The 13216-nt window shown below is 39.6% G+C and overlaps 1 non-coding gene across 1 annotated transcript; it reads right to left on the reverse strand.

Annotated features, from left to right (window-relative positions):
* Window positions 1–12642: 12642 nt before the first annotated feature.
* Window positions 12643–12715, reverse strand: trnar-acg (transfer RNA arginine (anticodon ACG)). The gene has a single exon. It is a non-coding gene; the product is annotated as a tRNA-Arg (tRNA).
* Between the last annotated feature and the right edge of the window lie 501 nt (window positions 12716–13216).

Below are 13216 nucleotides of genomic sequence, written 5' to 3' on the forward strand. Positions count from 1 at the left end.
CAGGTTTATTAACTTTTAAGCATTAGAAAGAAAGGAGAGAAAATTTTACAAGGTCTCTCTCTCTCTCTCTCTCTCTCTCTCTCTCTACTACCTTATAAATTTGGCCATTTTAATGTTTTACATTTAACAGAAAATATTAGTTGTAATTAAACTTACATGAAACTAATTTATTGCAGAAGCTGTGGATTTGCTGAGGGAATCGTCAGATACTCCCTCAGTCCTCCAGGTACACTATATTGCCAAAAGTATTCGCTCACCCATCCAAATAATCAGAATCAGGTGTTCCAATCACTTCCATGGCCACAGGTGTATAAAATCAAGCACCTAGGCGTGCAGACTGTTTTTACAAACATTTGTGAAAGAATGGGTCGCTCTTAGGAGCTCAGTGAATTCCAGCGTGGAACTGTGATAGGATGCCACCTGTGCAACAAATCCAGTCGTGAAATTTCCTCGCTCCTAAATATTCCACAGTCAACTGTCAGCTGTATTATAAGAACGTGGAAGTGTTTGGGAACGACAGCAACTCAGCCACGAAGTGGTAGGCCACGTAAACTGATGGAGCGGGGTCAGCGGATGCTGAGGCGCATAGTGCGAAGAGGTCGCCAACTTTCTGCAGAGTCAATCGCTACAGACCTCCAAACTTCATGTGGCCTTCAGATTAGCTCAAGAACAGTGCGCAGAGAGCTTCATGGAATGGGTTTCCATGGCCGAGCAGCTGCATCCAAGCCCTACATCACCAAGTGCAATGCAAAGCGTCGGATGCAGTGGTGTAAAGCACGCCGCCACTGGACTCTAGAGCAGTGGAGACGCGTTCTCTGGAGTGACGAATCACGCTTCTCCATCTGGCAATCTGATGGACGAGTCTGGGTTTGGCGGTTGCCAGGAGAACGGTACTTGTCTGACTGCATTGTGCCAAGTGTAAAGTTTGGTGGAGGGGGGATTATGGTGTGGGGTTGTTTTTCAGGAGCTGGGCTTGGCCCCTTAGTTCCAGTGAAAGGAACTCTGAATGCTTCAGCATACCAAGACATTTTGGACAATTCCATGCTCCCAACTTTGTGGGAACAGTTTGGAGCTGGCCCCTTCCTCTTCCAACATGACTGTGCACCAGTGACCAAAGCAAGGTCCATAAAGACATGGATGACAGAGTCTGGTGTGGATGAACTTGACTGGCCTGCACAGAGTCCTGACCTCAACCCGATAGAACACCTTTGGGATGAATTAGAGCGGAGACTGAGAGCCAGGCCTTCTCGTCCAACATCAGTGTGTGACCTCACAAATGCGCTTCTGGAAGAATGGTCAAAAATTCCCATAAACACACTCCTAAACCTTGTGGACAGCCTTCCCAGAAGAGTTGAAGCTGTTATAGCTGCAAAGGGTGGACTGACGTCATATTGAACCCTATGGATTAGGAATGGGATGTCACTTAAGTTCATATGCGAGTCAAGGCAGGTGAGCGAATACTTTTGGCAATATAGTGTATGTGTCTGTAAAATATTTTAACTACATTCGAAACGTGTAGGCTGCTTTTGTCTAAGTGTGTGTCTGTGTGTGTCTGTGTGTGTGTGTGTGTCTGTGTCCTTAAGGTTGTTGAGCCAATCCTGCCGCAGCTACCCACAGAAACTCACTCCATATCTTCAGCTGTTGTTCTGTCATTTATTTACTAAATCTGATCTCTGGATTTTCCAAGTGACAGAATGTTTGAAAGTGTTAGTGTGAAACTGCTATGATAAAAAACACTGATGATCCTCATCTTCTACTTTTCACAGCCCCTCAGTGCTGGTGAGCTGAACAGCACCTGCTGTAATGTTGAGTACAACACTGCAGACTCCTCCAACTCCCAGTCTGGGGTATTGTACAGTGCTGCAGCTGAGATACAAACACACACACATCCTTCTTTACAAGTTCTAATGTTTAGTTTTGTTTCTTTATTTCTAGCAAGTGGACCTTAGGAGAGACATCCTCAGGTTGTTAAGGGGTCCAGAGAGTCAGCTCTGCTGGCTTGAAACCGCACACTGCTGGACTCTCGAGGTAATCACGCTATTTATTACTCTCAGGAAGAGATTCCACTTTAACGATTATTAAAAGAGAACTTAAATGAAATGCGGTTGTAGATCTTGAGTTTCATCTAATTGTCGTTTCCAGGGATTCCCTTTTCATAACAACTGTGAGGACAGTTTCCCTGGCATTCAGGTAAGGGCTTGTTCATTGTGTCATCACTAAATTGTGTTAATTGCAGTTACTAATTGTGTTTGTGTGTTTTAAGGTCGTTGAGCCAAACCTACAGCTGCTGCCAAACGAACATGACCAGGAATTACCTTCTGGTAACCAAACCTTTCCTTTATTTACTAAAGCTGATCACTGTATTTCACAGGGTTGTTTTGACTGTAAAGAAAGTGAGAGAATGTTACTTGTGTTATTATAAAATGGCTGTGATAGGAAGCAGTTATGTTCATCATGCTCTTCATTTCACAGACGCTCGATGCTGGTGAGCTGATCAGCGCCTGCCGAAATATCCAGTTCCTCTCTGCACGCACCTTTACCTTCCTGTCTGGGGTATTGTACAGTGCTACAGCTGAGATACAAACACACACACATCCTTCTTTACAAGTTCTAATGTTTAGTTTGGTTTCTCTATTTCTAGGCAGTGGACGTTAAGGGATACTTCCTCGGGATGATAAGGGGTCCTGAGAGTGGATTTGCTGGTTTAAAACCACCAAGACGCGCTACTTCGACCAGCTGGTAATCACCATCTTTGTTACTCTGATGAAGAGAATTGATATTAATGATTATTAGATGAACACTTTTGAGAAGTAGATCTTGAGTTTCAGCTAATTGTCATTTGCAGGGATTCCCTTATCAGACCACCATCGAGGACCATTTCACTGTCATACAGGTGAGGGATTATCTGTTGTGGCGTCACAAAACTTTTGTTAGTTGCAGTGACTAATTGTGTTCACTTCAAATTGTTCTCTTAAGGCTGAATATGGGAAGGTTACAGAGCTCCTTTCCTGTAACCGGGTGGAAACCATCATGGAGCCACTTGAGGATTATGTGGTAAATTTATTGCAATGTCATGAAGTCTTTATTGTAGATAGTAACTCTTGGAATTTTGTACACATATGGGTCTGCAGTGTTTTTATATATTTTTTTTAATTTAACAGCAAACCTTTAAAAAGGTGTCCTGCACGTTCCTGCATGTGGCTAAAGATGGTCAGGTGAACACCTCCACCTGGGAGCAGGAGCAGGTTGACTCTCCCCACAGTGATTCAGAGGAACAGTACGACTCTGAGGTAATTCTGTGTTTCAGACCTGATGTGTATCTACAGATGCTGCTATTCCCCTGAATGGGAGGCTGTAACATTTACTGTGTGAGTTTTAATGATTTATTGCTAATGTGTCATGCAGGAGAGTGAGGAGAGCCTTAGCCAAGAGGAGATGGAGGTGCCCTTTACTTGGTACGCTTCTCTTCACAGTTTAATGGTATAAAGGAGTAATGTATGTTTAATACACTAAGCATGTAAATCTTTTGTTTCTTAGGGACCATCTTACAGAGAGAGGGGTAACTGATATCGGCCTGAAGCTGCATGCTCTCCGTGAGGCGTTCGCTGTGAGTAAAACCTTTGTTTAGCTGCTGTTTTTGCTCAGGGGAAGTTCACTGTGCTTTATCTTATATTATGTGCTGTCTTATATTCAGCTTCATCTTACCTGCATCCACAATCAGAACTTCTTGTTCGTTATGGGGAAGAAGATTGTGATGCGTCTGGCAGCAGTTAACAACCAGGTGACTTCAGAATGATGATAGACTGTTTCCTTGTGCAAAATACTTTCAGTTACTGGGCTTGAAAATGATGTAGTTGTCAAACAAATGTGGTAATGAGTAATTAAGGAATAATAATTAAAATAACAAGCATCAAAAGCTAATTTTATAACAATCACAGCCTGCTAAAAAAGGACATTCTTAGGATAAATATTAAAATAAAATGTACATAATGAAGAGGGCTCTGGGATATGCAGTAGTTGGACATTTGGCGCATGTCATACATCATCTGTGTATCTTTAGTAAAGTACTGGACATGCTGAGGCTTACATACTGCTTCATTTTAGGGTTTAAAATGAGTTTCCACGTTAAAAAAACTGAAGCCAAAGTGATTATTTTGTTTGTTTGCTTTAACAGGATGCAGGTCGTGTACAGCTGGACTACGAGGCTCTGATTCGTTTCCTGAAGACTCCTTCTTATCAGGACTCGATTGCAGCAGAGCTCTCCGGGTCCTATGTAAGCTTATAAATGCTTGTGTAACATGACAAATGTTTAAATCTAAAAGATTTTGATGTGATAGAAAACAGGACTCCATTATGTAAAGCTAATTTCTTCTTGTAACTTTTCTCTTCTGTGCAGGTCTACCACTACAACTTCGTGGACATCTTTTTCGAGCTGCTTCTATTCGGCTATTTTACAAACAGCTCAATACCTGAGACAGTAAGAGTCTTATCAGGAGATTTAAAAGCCATGCTTGAATGTAGTTTCAGAACATGGTTTATTTCATCTCATTTTATTTTTCCATGTTGTTAACCCTGATATGACATGATATTAATGGAGCTTGTCGTCTTTCTTTCCTAAAGCTTAAGGGAGGATTCTTGGAGCGCCTGTTTGCTCTCATCAGCATGTGGGAGGTAGACATGTGGAAGCCTGCAGCAAGGACCTACTTTAAAGTGCTTATTGTAAGTGTCTAATATCTTCTGATGCTGTGATACACAAATTCTCAGTATTGTATCCTAAACTCAGTGACACTATGTTGGATTGTGACAGTGATGATGTAATTTGTCTATAGGATCAGCTTACAGATCTCGCTGAAGTGCTGTTTACTCAGCCCCCGGAGTTCTACCAAGACCCAGCAGCCTTAGCCAGCAAACTGAGACCTTTCCTCAGACAGCGTGTCCAGAAGATGATGGACATTTTGTGGAAGCTCTGAGCAATGTCCTTCCTTCTACCAAATTCCTCTTTTCTTCCATCTGTTCCATTTCTTTTCCCTCACTTCTTTTCTATACATTGCTCAAGCTCTCCACACGTAAGTAGAAATTAATTTTATTCTTGTTTTTGATGAACTTAATATTAAAGTATACTCTTTTCTTCCCTACAGGTCTGTACAGTGAACCCAGCACCCAAGGAGTAGTTTTAATATCCCTCATCCCTCATAGAGCGTCCCTTATCAATCTATCCCTCTATCCTTGTCTATATAGATAACTGCTAATAGTAATTAGTATAAATAGTAGCTGCAAATAGTATTGTTGTAAATAAACTTATAGTTGTATAGTGTTTATATAGTTTACTTTAATAAATGTTTTCATTTGCTCCTATTACCGTCTCATTCTGATTATTTTTAGTCATCAGTATGTCTATATAATTTTCCTTTAAAAAGCAACACAACACTAAATGAACTTTTCACTCATATACAAATCCTTTTTAAAGAACTTCAGAAACTTTATAAGGTTTATTAAAATGTGAAAAATGAAAAATAACATCCAACAAAATTCAGATATTTATAGTCTTGGAAAGTTTGTTTCCAAAATGTAGAAAAATCTGTAACATTTGGGGAATTGCACATTTACATTTAAGCATCCAGAGCACAGTTGTGTATAAAAAGTCTGAAATCTTGAGATAAAAATCTGAAAATCTAAATTGTAGAGGACTAAAAATGTGGATTTACAGTTTACACCAAATCACACCACTGTAGCACATCATTTATAATGCAGTTACTCTGAACTCTCAAGGTTACTCTTTAAGAAGAAATAGTTTATAATGTCAGTAGTCTTTAAGGTGTTTTCCAAAATAAATAAATAAATAAAAATCCTGTTCATGAAAATGAAGGTTGGTTAGATGTTTAAAATGGAAAGGAATGCTTATTGTCTTTCAGTCATTCCAAAACACTGTTAGTGAAACACTAGAGTGATTTAATTTGTGTGTTTTTAGTACTTTCTAGTTTCTTAACAAAAGTACATTAAAGTACAGTAAATAAAAAAAATAAAATAAAATTGAACTCTGTTTCTTTCTCCAGTTTGGGCTTCAAGCAGTTTTATTATTTAGAAGGGGATGCTCATGATTTACAGCCATGTCCACAATTTTCTCCATATCATGCATTTATTGCTAGTCCCCCTTTTTTTCTTAAGGTTTCAGATCAAGTGACTGACTTTTTCTCACAAGAATTTCCCAGTTTTTAGTTTTGAAGTTTTTAGTTTGGAGGCATTTTTCCTGAACTTTAGTTGATGTTTCTATACTCCTCAGAATTCATTTTGCTTCTGCAATCAGCAGTTCCATCATCAGGCTCATCTTTTACAGATATGATAGCATGCTTAGATCTTGCGCAGTTTCTTTTCACCTCCACATTTTGATCCTGTTTTTGTGGGTAACTATTATTTTACATTTTGCAGTATTTTACATTTTGCATCTGAGAATGTGGACTTAAACTTTTTGTTTGTGTAGAAATGTAAAACTGTGGAATACAGAGGCAATTAAAGCACACATTATAGAGTTCACTGTGCCTTAACCCATAAGAACCCAGACCCCTTTCTCCTTCAGGGAAAATGATGGGGGACATAACACAGACTAAATAGATGCCAAATAACACATTTCTCAACTTTTTTTTTTTTTTTCAAAATACCACCCCCTACTGTCAGGGATCTGTAATGTTACATATATGTCACAATGGGCGTTAAGCAGCCGGACCCATTTCTCATGAAACCCCATGAAATTTGTTTATGTGGCAATAACCTAGGCCAAATGGAAACATTTGAAGCAATTTCTTTCCTCAGTGAAACTAAGACGCACATCACATTTCTCACAGAGGGTGGTGGTTGCATTGATTTTGCAGAATTTGCAACGACCACACTTCACAGGCCAGTGTGCAACCTGGTCCACATGAACATCATCTGGAACTCCAACATGAACTTTCTTGGGAGGTGGTGGTGGAGTTGTGGTGTTGAGTGATAGACGGCCCCTTTGTGAATGCAGGAGAATAAGGCTAGTTGCAACCTCAGCCTGGAAGCTCCTGTTTCAGTGGCTTGTGGACACCAAGTAGTTTACAGTCACGGCGGGAGATCAGCCATGCATTGACATAGGCAAGCATTATGGTTTGCCAGAATAGGTAGAGGAACCACCTCCGTGACCTCATGTGGTACTTGTACCTTGTGACGCATGGATCTTGGAGGCCACCCCCCCCCCCCCCCCCCCCCCATGAATGTGTTGTACTCCTTCACAATGCCTGTTAACAAATTATTATTATGAATGTGTTAATAAATTATTATAATAAATAATAATGACAAATAATAATAAATTGATAATAAATGTAACAATAATGTAAAAATATTAACTAAATATCACTGAATCAGCTAAATTAAATGAGCAGTTTATAATCTTAAAAGTTAAAAAAAAAAAAGCCAACTAATGTGTCATATATGTCACATCAGTTTTTCTGTGACAATTTTAATGTTAAAGGGCCGTTGTGACATATGAATTTGTATAATATACTGATTTGTTTTATATGAAATTGTTCAAGAAATGTGTTCACATCAGGTTAAGTGTAATAAAGGACATGTTATGTAAGCATTAGAATTCTTAAATGGTCAAATCTTACCTTTTAGCTAGAAGAAAGAACCTTTTTAAAATGAGCTAGTACCATCACATTTGCCTGGCATGCAGACATCTGGGAAATGTTGTTGTGGGAACACAAAATCACATGACCTATCACATGACCCACCAGGATGTTCAGTAGGTGTTATTTTAGGACTTCATGAGTTAAAATCAAGGATAAAGCTATAAAAGGAACTTCCCAGGACATTTAAAGGGCTTGTGACACCTTTGTCACCGTGGGTTGTAAAGGGGAACATTCTGGATTATGGCATGAGATATACCAGACTGACCACTTTAAAAAACAGAAATGGCACAGGATGGTTTTGTTGGTGTAATTAGTGCCAGATATAAAGAGTTAAACAGCATTAAAACAAGAAGCAATGGTACATGAACCTGAATGACCTTATAAATCAGCTTTCATCCTCTGGAAAAAAATCATATTAATCTCTACATATCTGTTCACTCTTAAACTCTTCCAGTAATCAGTTCTGCTGTTTGTAACACCTCAGATTATGGACAGACTGAGATGGACAGACAGATACCATAAGCACAGACACAGCTCACACAGCTTATTTTATATGTCATCATTTGCTCTTAAAAGACTTGTCTCATTTGTTTTAAACTGGATTTGAGTGGGCTTGCTGTTTTTATTTTTTTGCCATAAATATGAAATGACATGATTAGAAATATTACCTTTGTGTGCTATTTAAATAAAACTGCAATTTAAACAATTTAATCCAAGCTGCTGCTGCTGGACCCTTGTGCAAAGCCCTTTACCCCTTAACTGCTCAGCTGTGGAAATGTGAGTTGCTCTGGATAAGAGAGTCTGATAAATCTTGTAAATGTAGATGGTACTGTTTGTTTGTATGCTGATAAAAATATCCAGACTGATCTAATTTAAAAAATGAAGGTAACTTTTTGCATCAGATTATTATGTAGATTAAGACTAGTCTTTGTATTTATTACTTAATTTTCTCTATGCAAGAAATACTTTTTGCTAGTAAAGTCTACTTAATTTAAACATTTCCTTAGTCATTGTTTTGTGTTTTCTCTACTAAACTTTGAGAGTTTCAAAAGTGGATTTTTTATTGAAATATTAAATTGAAAAACATATTGAACCATGTTTCCATGTGTCCATGTGTCCATGTTTCTAGCAGATTCGAGAAAGGAAAGCAGGTCAGAAAGGTCAGTCGGGACTAATCATAACATCTGAACTTTTATAACATGAAAGTAAGGTTAATAATATAACTTAGAGAACAAAATTTTCAGTTTTACTCAAATTAGGGTGATGCAAAAATGAGTACACCCCACTGAAAGTCTCTGGAGCAAAGCTAAATTTTAGACTACAAATGTCTAATATTTTTTGTTATATTTTTGTATATTTTTTGTTATATTTTTGTACCCTTAAATTCGGGTATTTTAGTATTTTTTGTTATATTCCTTCTTATTTTATTTATTACCTGTGCTTGTAGATACTGCTGGTGCCAGATTCCACAGCATACTTCAGAGCTCTTGTAGACTCCAAGCTTTGAAAGGTCTGAGCTGTTTTTGTATCAATAGGGTCTTACACAGTATTAGGCAAGTGGTTTTAATGTTATGGCTGATCGGTGTACATCATATCATCTGAGACAGTTATTTGTCATCATGCCCAAACTTAGCAATACATTAAACACCACAAATTGGATGGCAAAATAGACACATCCAATATGTGACCCTATGTCAATGCTTGTATGCGTTATTCTAAGATGCGGTCCCTTATGCAGAATAACGTGTGAGGTCCTTTGTGACTTCTCATTTGCTTTGGGTACGATCAGTCTTGAAGTGAGTTGGCACCATTCTCCAGTCCCTCATCTGGCCAAAAGTGTTACCTTTTGTTAAGGGAATGCAGCTGATGTCTTGCCCAAACTGGAGTATAAGAAAATAAATATAAAGTATATTAGAGCTTCCAGATACAGTGAAATGGCAATAAGTACACAAAGATTCTGCAAAAAATGTGAAAATTTACAGTCTATATAATGTTTAATTTATATCTTATATCTATTATATCTTGTGTTTAATACTCAAAATGTGAATAACCTGCAGGATGCTGCGCTACTCTCAAAAGATGACTGGAAACTGTGGATAGTAAAATAATAAAATTCATATGATATAACAGAACCGTCTATAAACATGGGACCAGATTAGACAACGCTGACTAGCAGTTTTTAAAAAACACACCTTTCCAGCATTACTTTCAGAAATGGCTGCCAGAATCTGTTGTCTGGGCCCATCTGTTTTAATCCCCAGCTCCTGCAGATCTCCATGTCTACCTGTAAATAAAACAATACAGGTAATTTACAGAGAGGAAAAATGCAAGCATGCAATTGTAGTGTTTGGAAATAGGAATTTGGTTGAAGAGAAAATCAAACTATTAACTATTGTGTTAAATCCATTATTTAAATAACATGTAAGTACAAGAAAAAGTTGCAGACTTTAGAGACGGCCATGTCTATACCTCCTGTTCTTCAAAGATGGGCTGGTACTTCTCCAGGGAAAGTTTTCTTAGTATACCTGACAGCTCATCTGTGAAAAAGGAATAAAAGTAAAGATCATTGACACTGTAGGTTTGGAAACAATTTAATCCACTTCTCACTTATGATTTATGCACAATTTACTGAGTACAGCTCTAAGTCTACTTTGACAAGACTCTACAGGCTACAGGTGTAACTGCCATCTTCATGTTGCTTCACTGAAGTCCTATGTGGTCTGGGATTTGGTTGGGCCATTTAAGGACATTTAGAAAGTTGTTCCAAAGCCACTCCAGGGTTGTCTTGGATATATTCATGTTGTCGTGCTGAAAGGTTAAACCTTGTCTTAAAATCTGAGGCTGTGTCCACTGTGGAGCAAGTTTTCTTTAAGAACCTCTCTGTATTTCGGCTGCTTTCATCCTTCCCTTAATTCTGACCCGTCTTTCCTTTCCCCTCCTGCCACTGAGAAGTACTCCTGCCAACACCATGCTTCACAATAACAGTGGTATTGCCCAAATATTGAGCAGTGCTTATATTCAGCAGCAGTTTTCATTTAGCTATTCCAACATAAAGCTCTTACTGATGGAGAACTTCTGAGATGGCTGTACTTCCAGCAAGTTCTCCCTTTTCTGCAGAGGACTTCTAAAGCTGTTAAAGTTGTCAGTGGGCTTTTGTTTTCTCTCTGATCAAAGCCATTCTAACCTGGTTACTGAGTTTGGCTGGATATCCTGTTGATTCCAAACATGTTTCCACAATGATAGAACCCACTGTGCTCCTTGGAACATTCAACACCTTAGATATGGTTTATACCTTTACCCTGCTCTATGTCTTGACACAATTTGCTCAGGGTGGTCTATGTATTTTGTAGATAGATGTGTTCATTTCTGAATACCCTGTCTACGTTCATGGTCCACAACCATGTTGGCTTTTGTATGTTAGAGACTGGTAAACTGCAATAGTGTGAATGAGAGTACATTCCTACACACCATAAAGTCTGATCATCTTTATTTGCACTGACCTTCATCAGTGATGCTGCCACTGCTGGAGCCACCACTACTTTTAGAACATGGTTGGGAAGAAGCAGAAGACAGGGTTTCACCAATTAGAGGCTTAGGAGTTGGGGATGGCGATGGAGTCAGGGTAGGGGATGTACTCTTAGATGTGGAGGAATTCCCAGACTGAGGTCTCTTTTTCAGATCAACCTTCTGTGGAGATTGTAGGCTAGTGTTAGGTTAGATTGATGGAAATGAACAATACTCATAAAACACACTGACTTGGTACAGTTAATATATAGTAGTTTCTATCAGAGATACACACTCGCTCACTTATTAAGACTATTTGTACAGTCCCCTCTGAAAATACTCAAATGTTTTTTTTATACTTTGAAGACAATTTGGCTTTAAGTTCCAAAAAAGTATAAAAGGCTATAGACCAGAATTCTCAGATTTCATTTCCAGATATTTACATCTAGATGTCTAAACAACAACCGTTAAAGTAAAGATAAATAAAAACCTACTAAAATAAAGGTTAAACAAAGTTATTAAAATAAAAAGGTAAATCCCACACTGAAAAAACATAGTCTCTTACCTGACGCAGTAATTCTTTTGTAATCCGCTACTGTGCCACACTGTAATTATGCGAATACATTTGACTTGAATGACACGTCATTAGCGCGCATGATCCATCGATTGTTGTGGGCGGGCCATTGTTGCGATTAGCGGAGAACGATAAAATTGTGAGAGATTCGATTGGCTCGCTATGGGCGCGGCCATCATTGTCTGTCCATCTTTTCAGCACAGGGATTGGGGAATAAAGATGTAACGGGCCGATGTGATTGGGCGAGAAAGATTTCCCAGGTGAGCTGTGATTGGCCGGCTGACCCAGACTATCGTTCTTCAAGTAGCACCACTGGCCCATGGGAGCCTACAAATAAATAAGTGATGACAAATCAGTTATGTAACATTTTGCGCTGTGAATCGAAATGAACACAACACCAACATGTTGCTGGCTGCAATCAGTGATCGTTTTTGGTTTCTGTTGAGGAAGCGTTCCCGGCCGTTATTAACTGAGCAATTTGGTGAACTTCTTGCCAGCTCTGCAGGCAATCCAATAAAGTCATGTTCCCATACCGGGAGTCGAACCCGGGCGAAAACCAGGAATCCTGACCGCTAGACCATATGGGAGGGCTCCCCAGGAGAGTTGAGATCGGCATTTTACTCGACCACCAAGCAGTTTAATTTCCGGCGCGGTATCATCCAGAGCTTTGTATGGGAACCTTGCATTGCAGATCACAAAATCGGCCAGCGCTGACCGAACATCCAGCTACTCAAGCTGTCACTCCAGTGGAAGATCAGCTGCTAGACAGAGCGTGAGCTGGTGTTCCGGGTGCAGAAAACCAGCATACCTCCCAGTACAGGACTCTCCGCGTTTCAGGGATTGTGGGAGGTGTTACTCTGCCAGCAATTCGGCAGCTGGAGTTTGGGGCACACCTATGGGCTCTTAAAAGGCAGCCGAGCCAGCCAGGAGTCGAACCTAGAATCTTCTGATCCGTAGTCAGACGCGTTATCCATTGCGCCACTGGCCCACGTGAGCCTTAAGGGGAGCGGGGTCATACCTGCTTATGCTTTTCAAGTGACAAACGGCCAGCGGTCAAAAGCCATGCCTAGCGTTCAGCGGTGATGTGGAAAAGCTAATACCGTGACCCGGATTCGAACCGGGGTTGCTGAGGCCACAACGCAGAGTACTAACCACTATACGATCACGGCATCCCATGCACCTGGACCAGCTGGTAAAAGGAGCTGCTACATGTTGTGATATGCGTTCTGGAGCCCCTCTGGCCTGGTGCAGTGGCTTTTGATTTAGACATGATTGGAATAGTTGTAGTCTTTTTTGACACTATATCGAGAGACGAACAGATTCATACCCAAATGATACCTTCTGTGCTTTTTAAATAAAAAAAAAACAAACAAATAAATTAAAAAATCCTGCAACCCGGATACACTACATGATTAGTTCTATTGACACTGGGACTGACACTCACAGACACCGAGAGAGAAAATAAGCCAAAAGAGAGTTCTCCTCAGTT

Source organism: Hemibagrus wyckioides, unplaced genomic scaffold (assembly GCF_019097595.1).
Source record: "Hemibagrus wyckioides isolate EC202008001 unplaced genomic scaffold, SWU_Hwy_1.0 Contig26, whole genome shotgun sequence".
Classification (NCBI taxonomy): Eukaryota; Metazoa; Chordata; class Actinopteri; order Siluriformes; family Bagridae; genus Hemibagrus; species Hemibagrus wyckioides.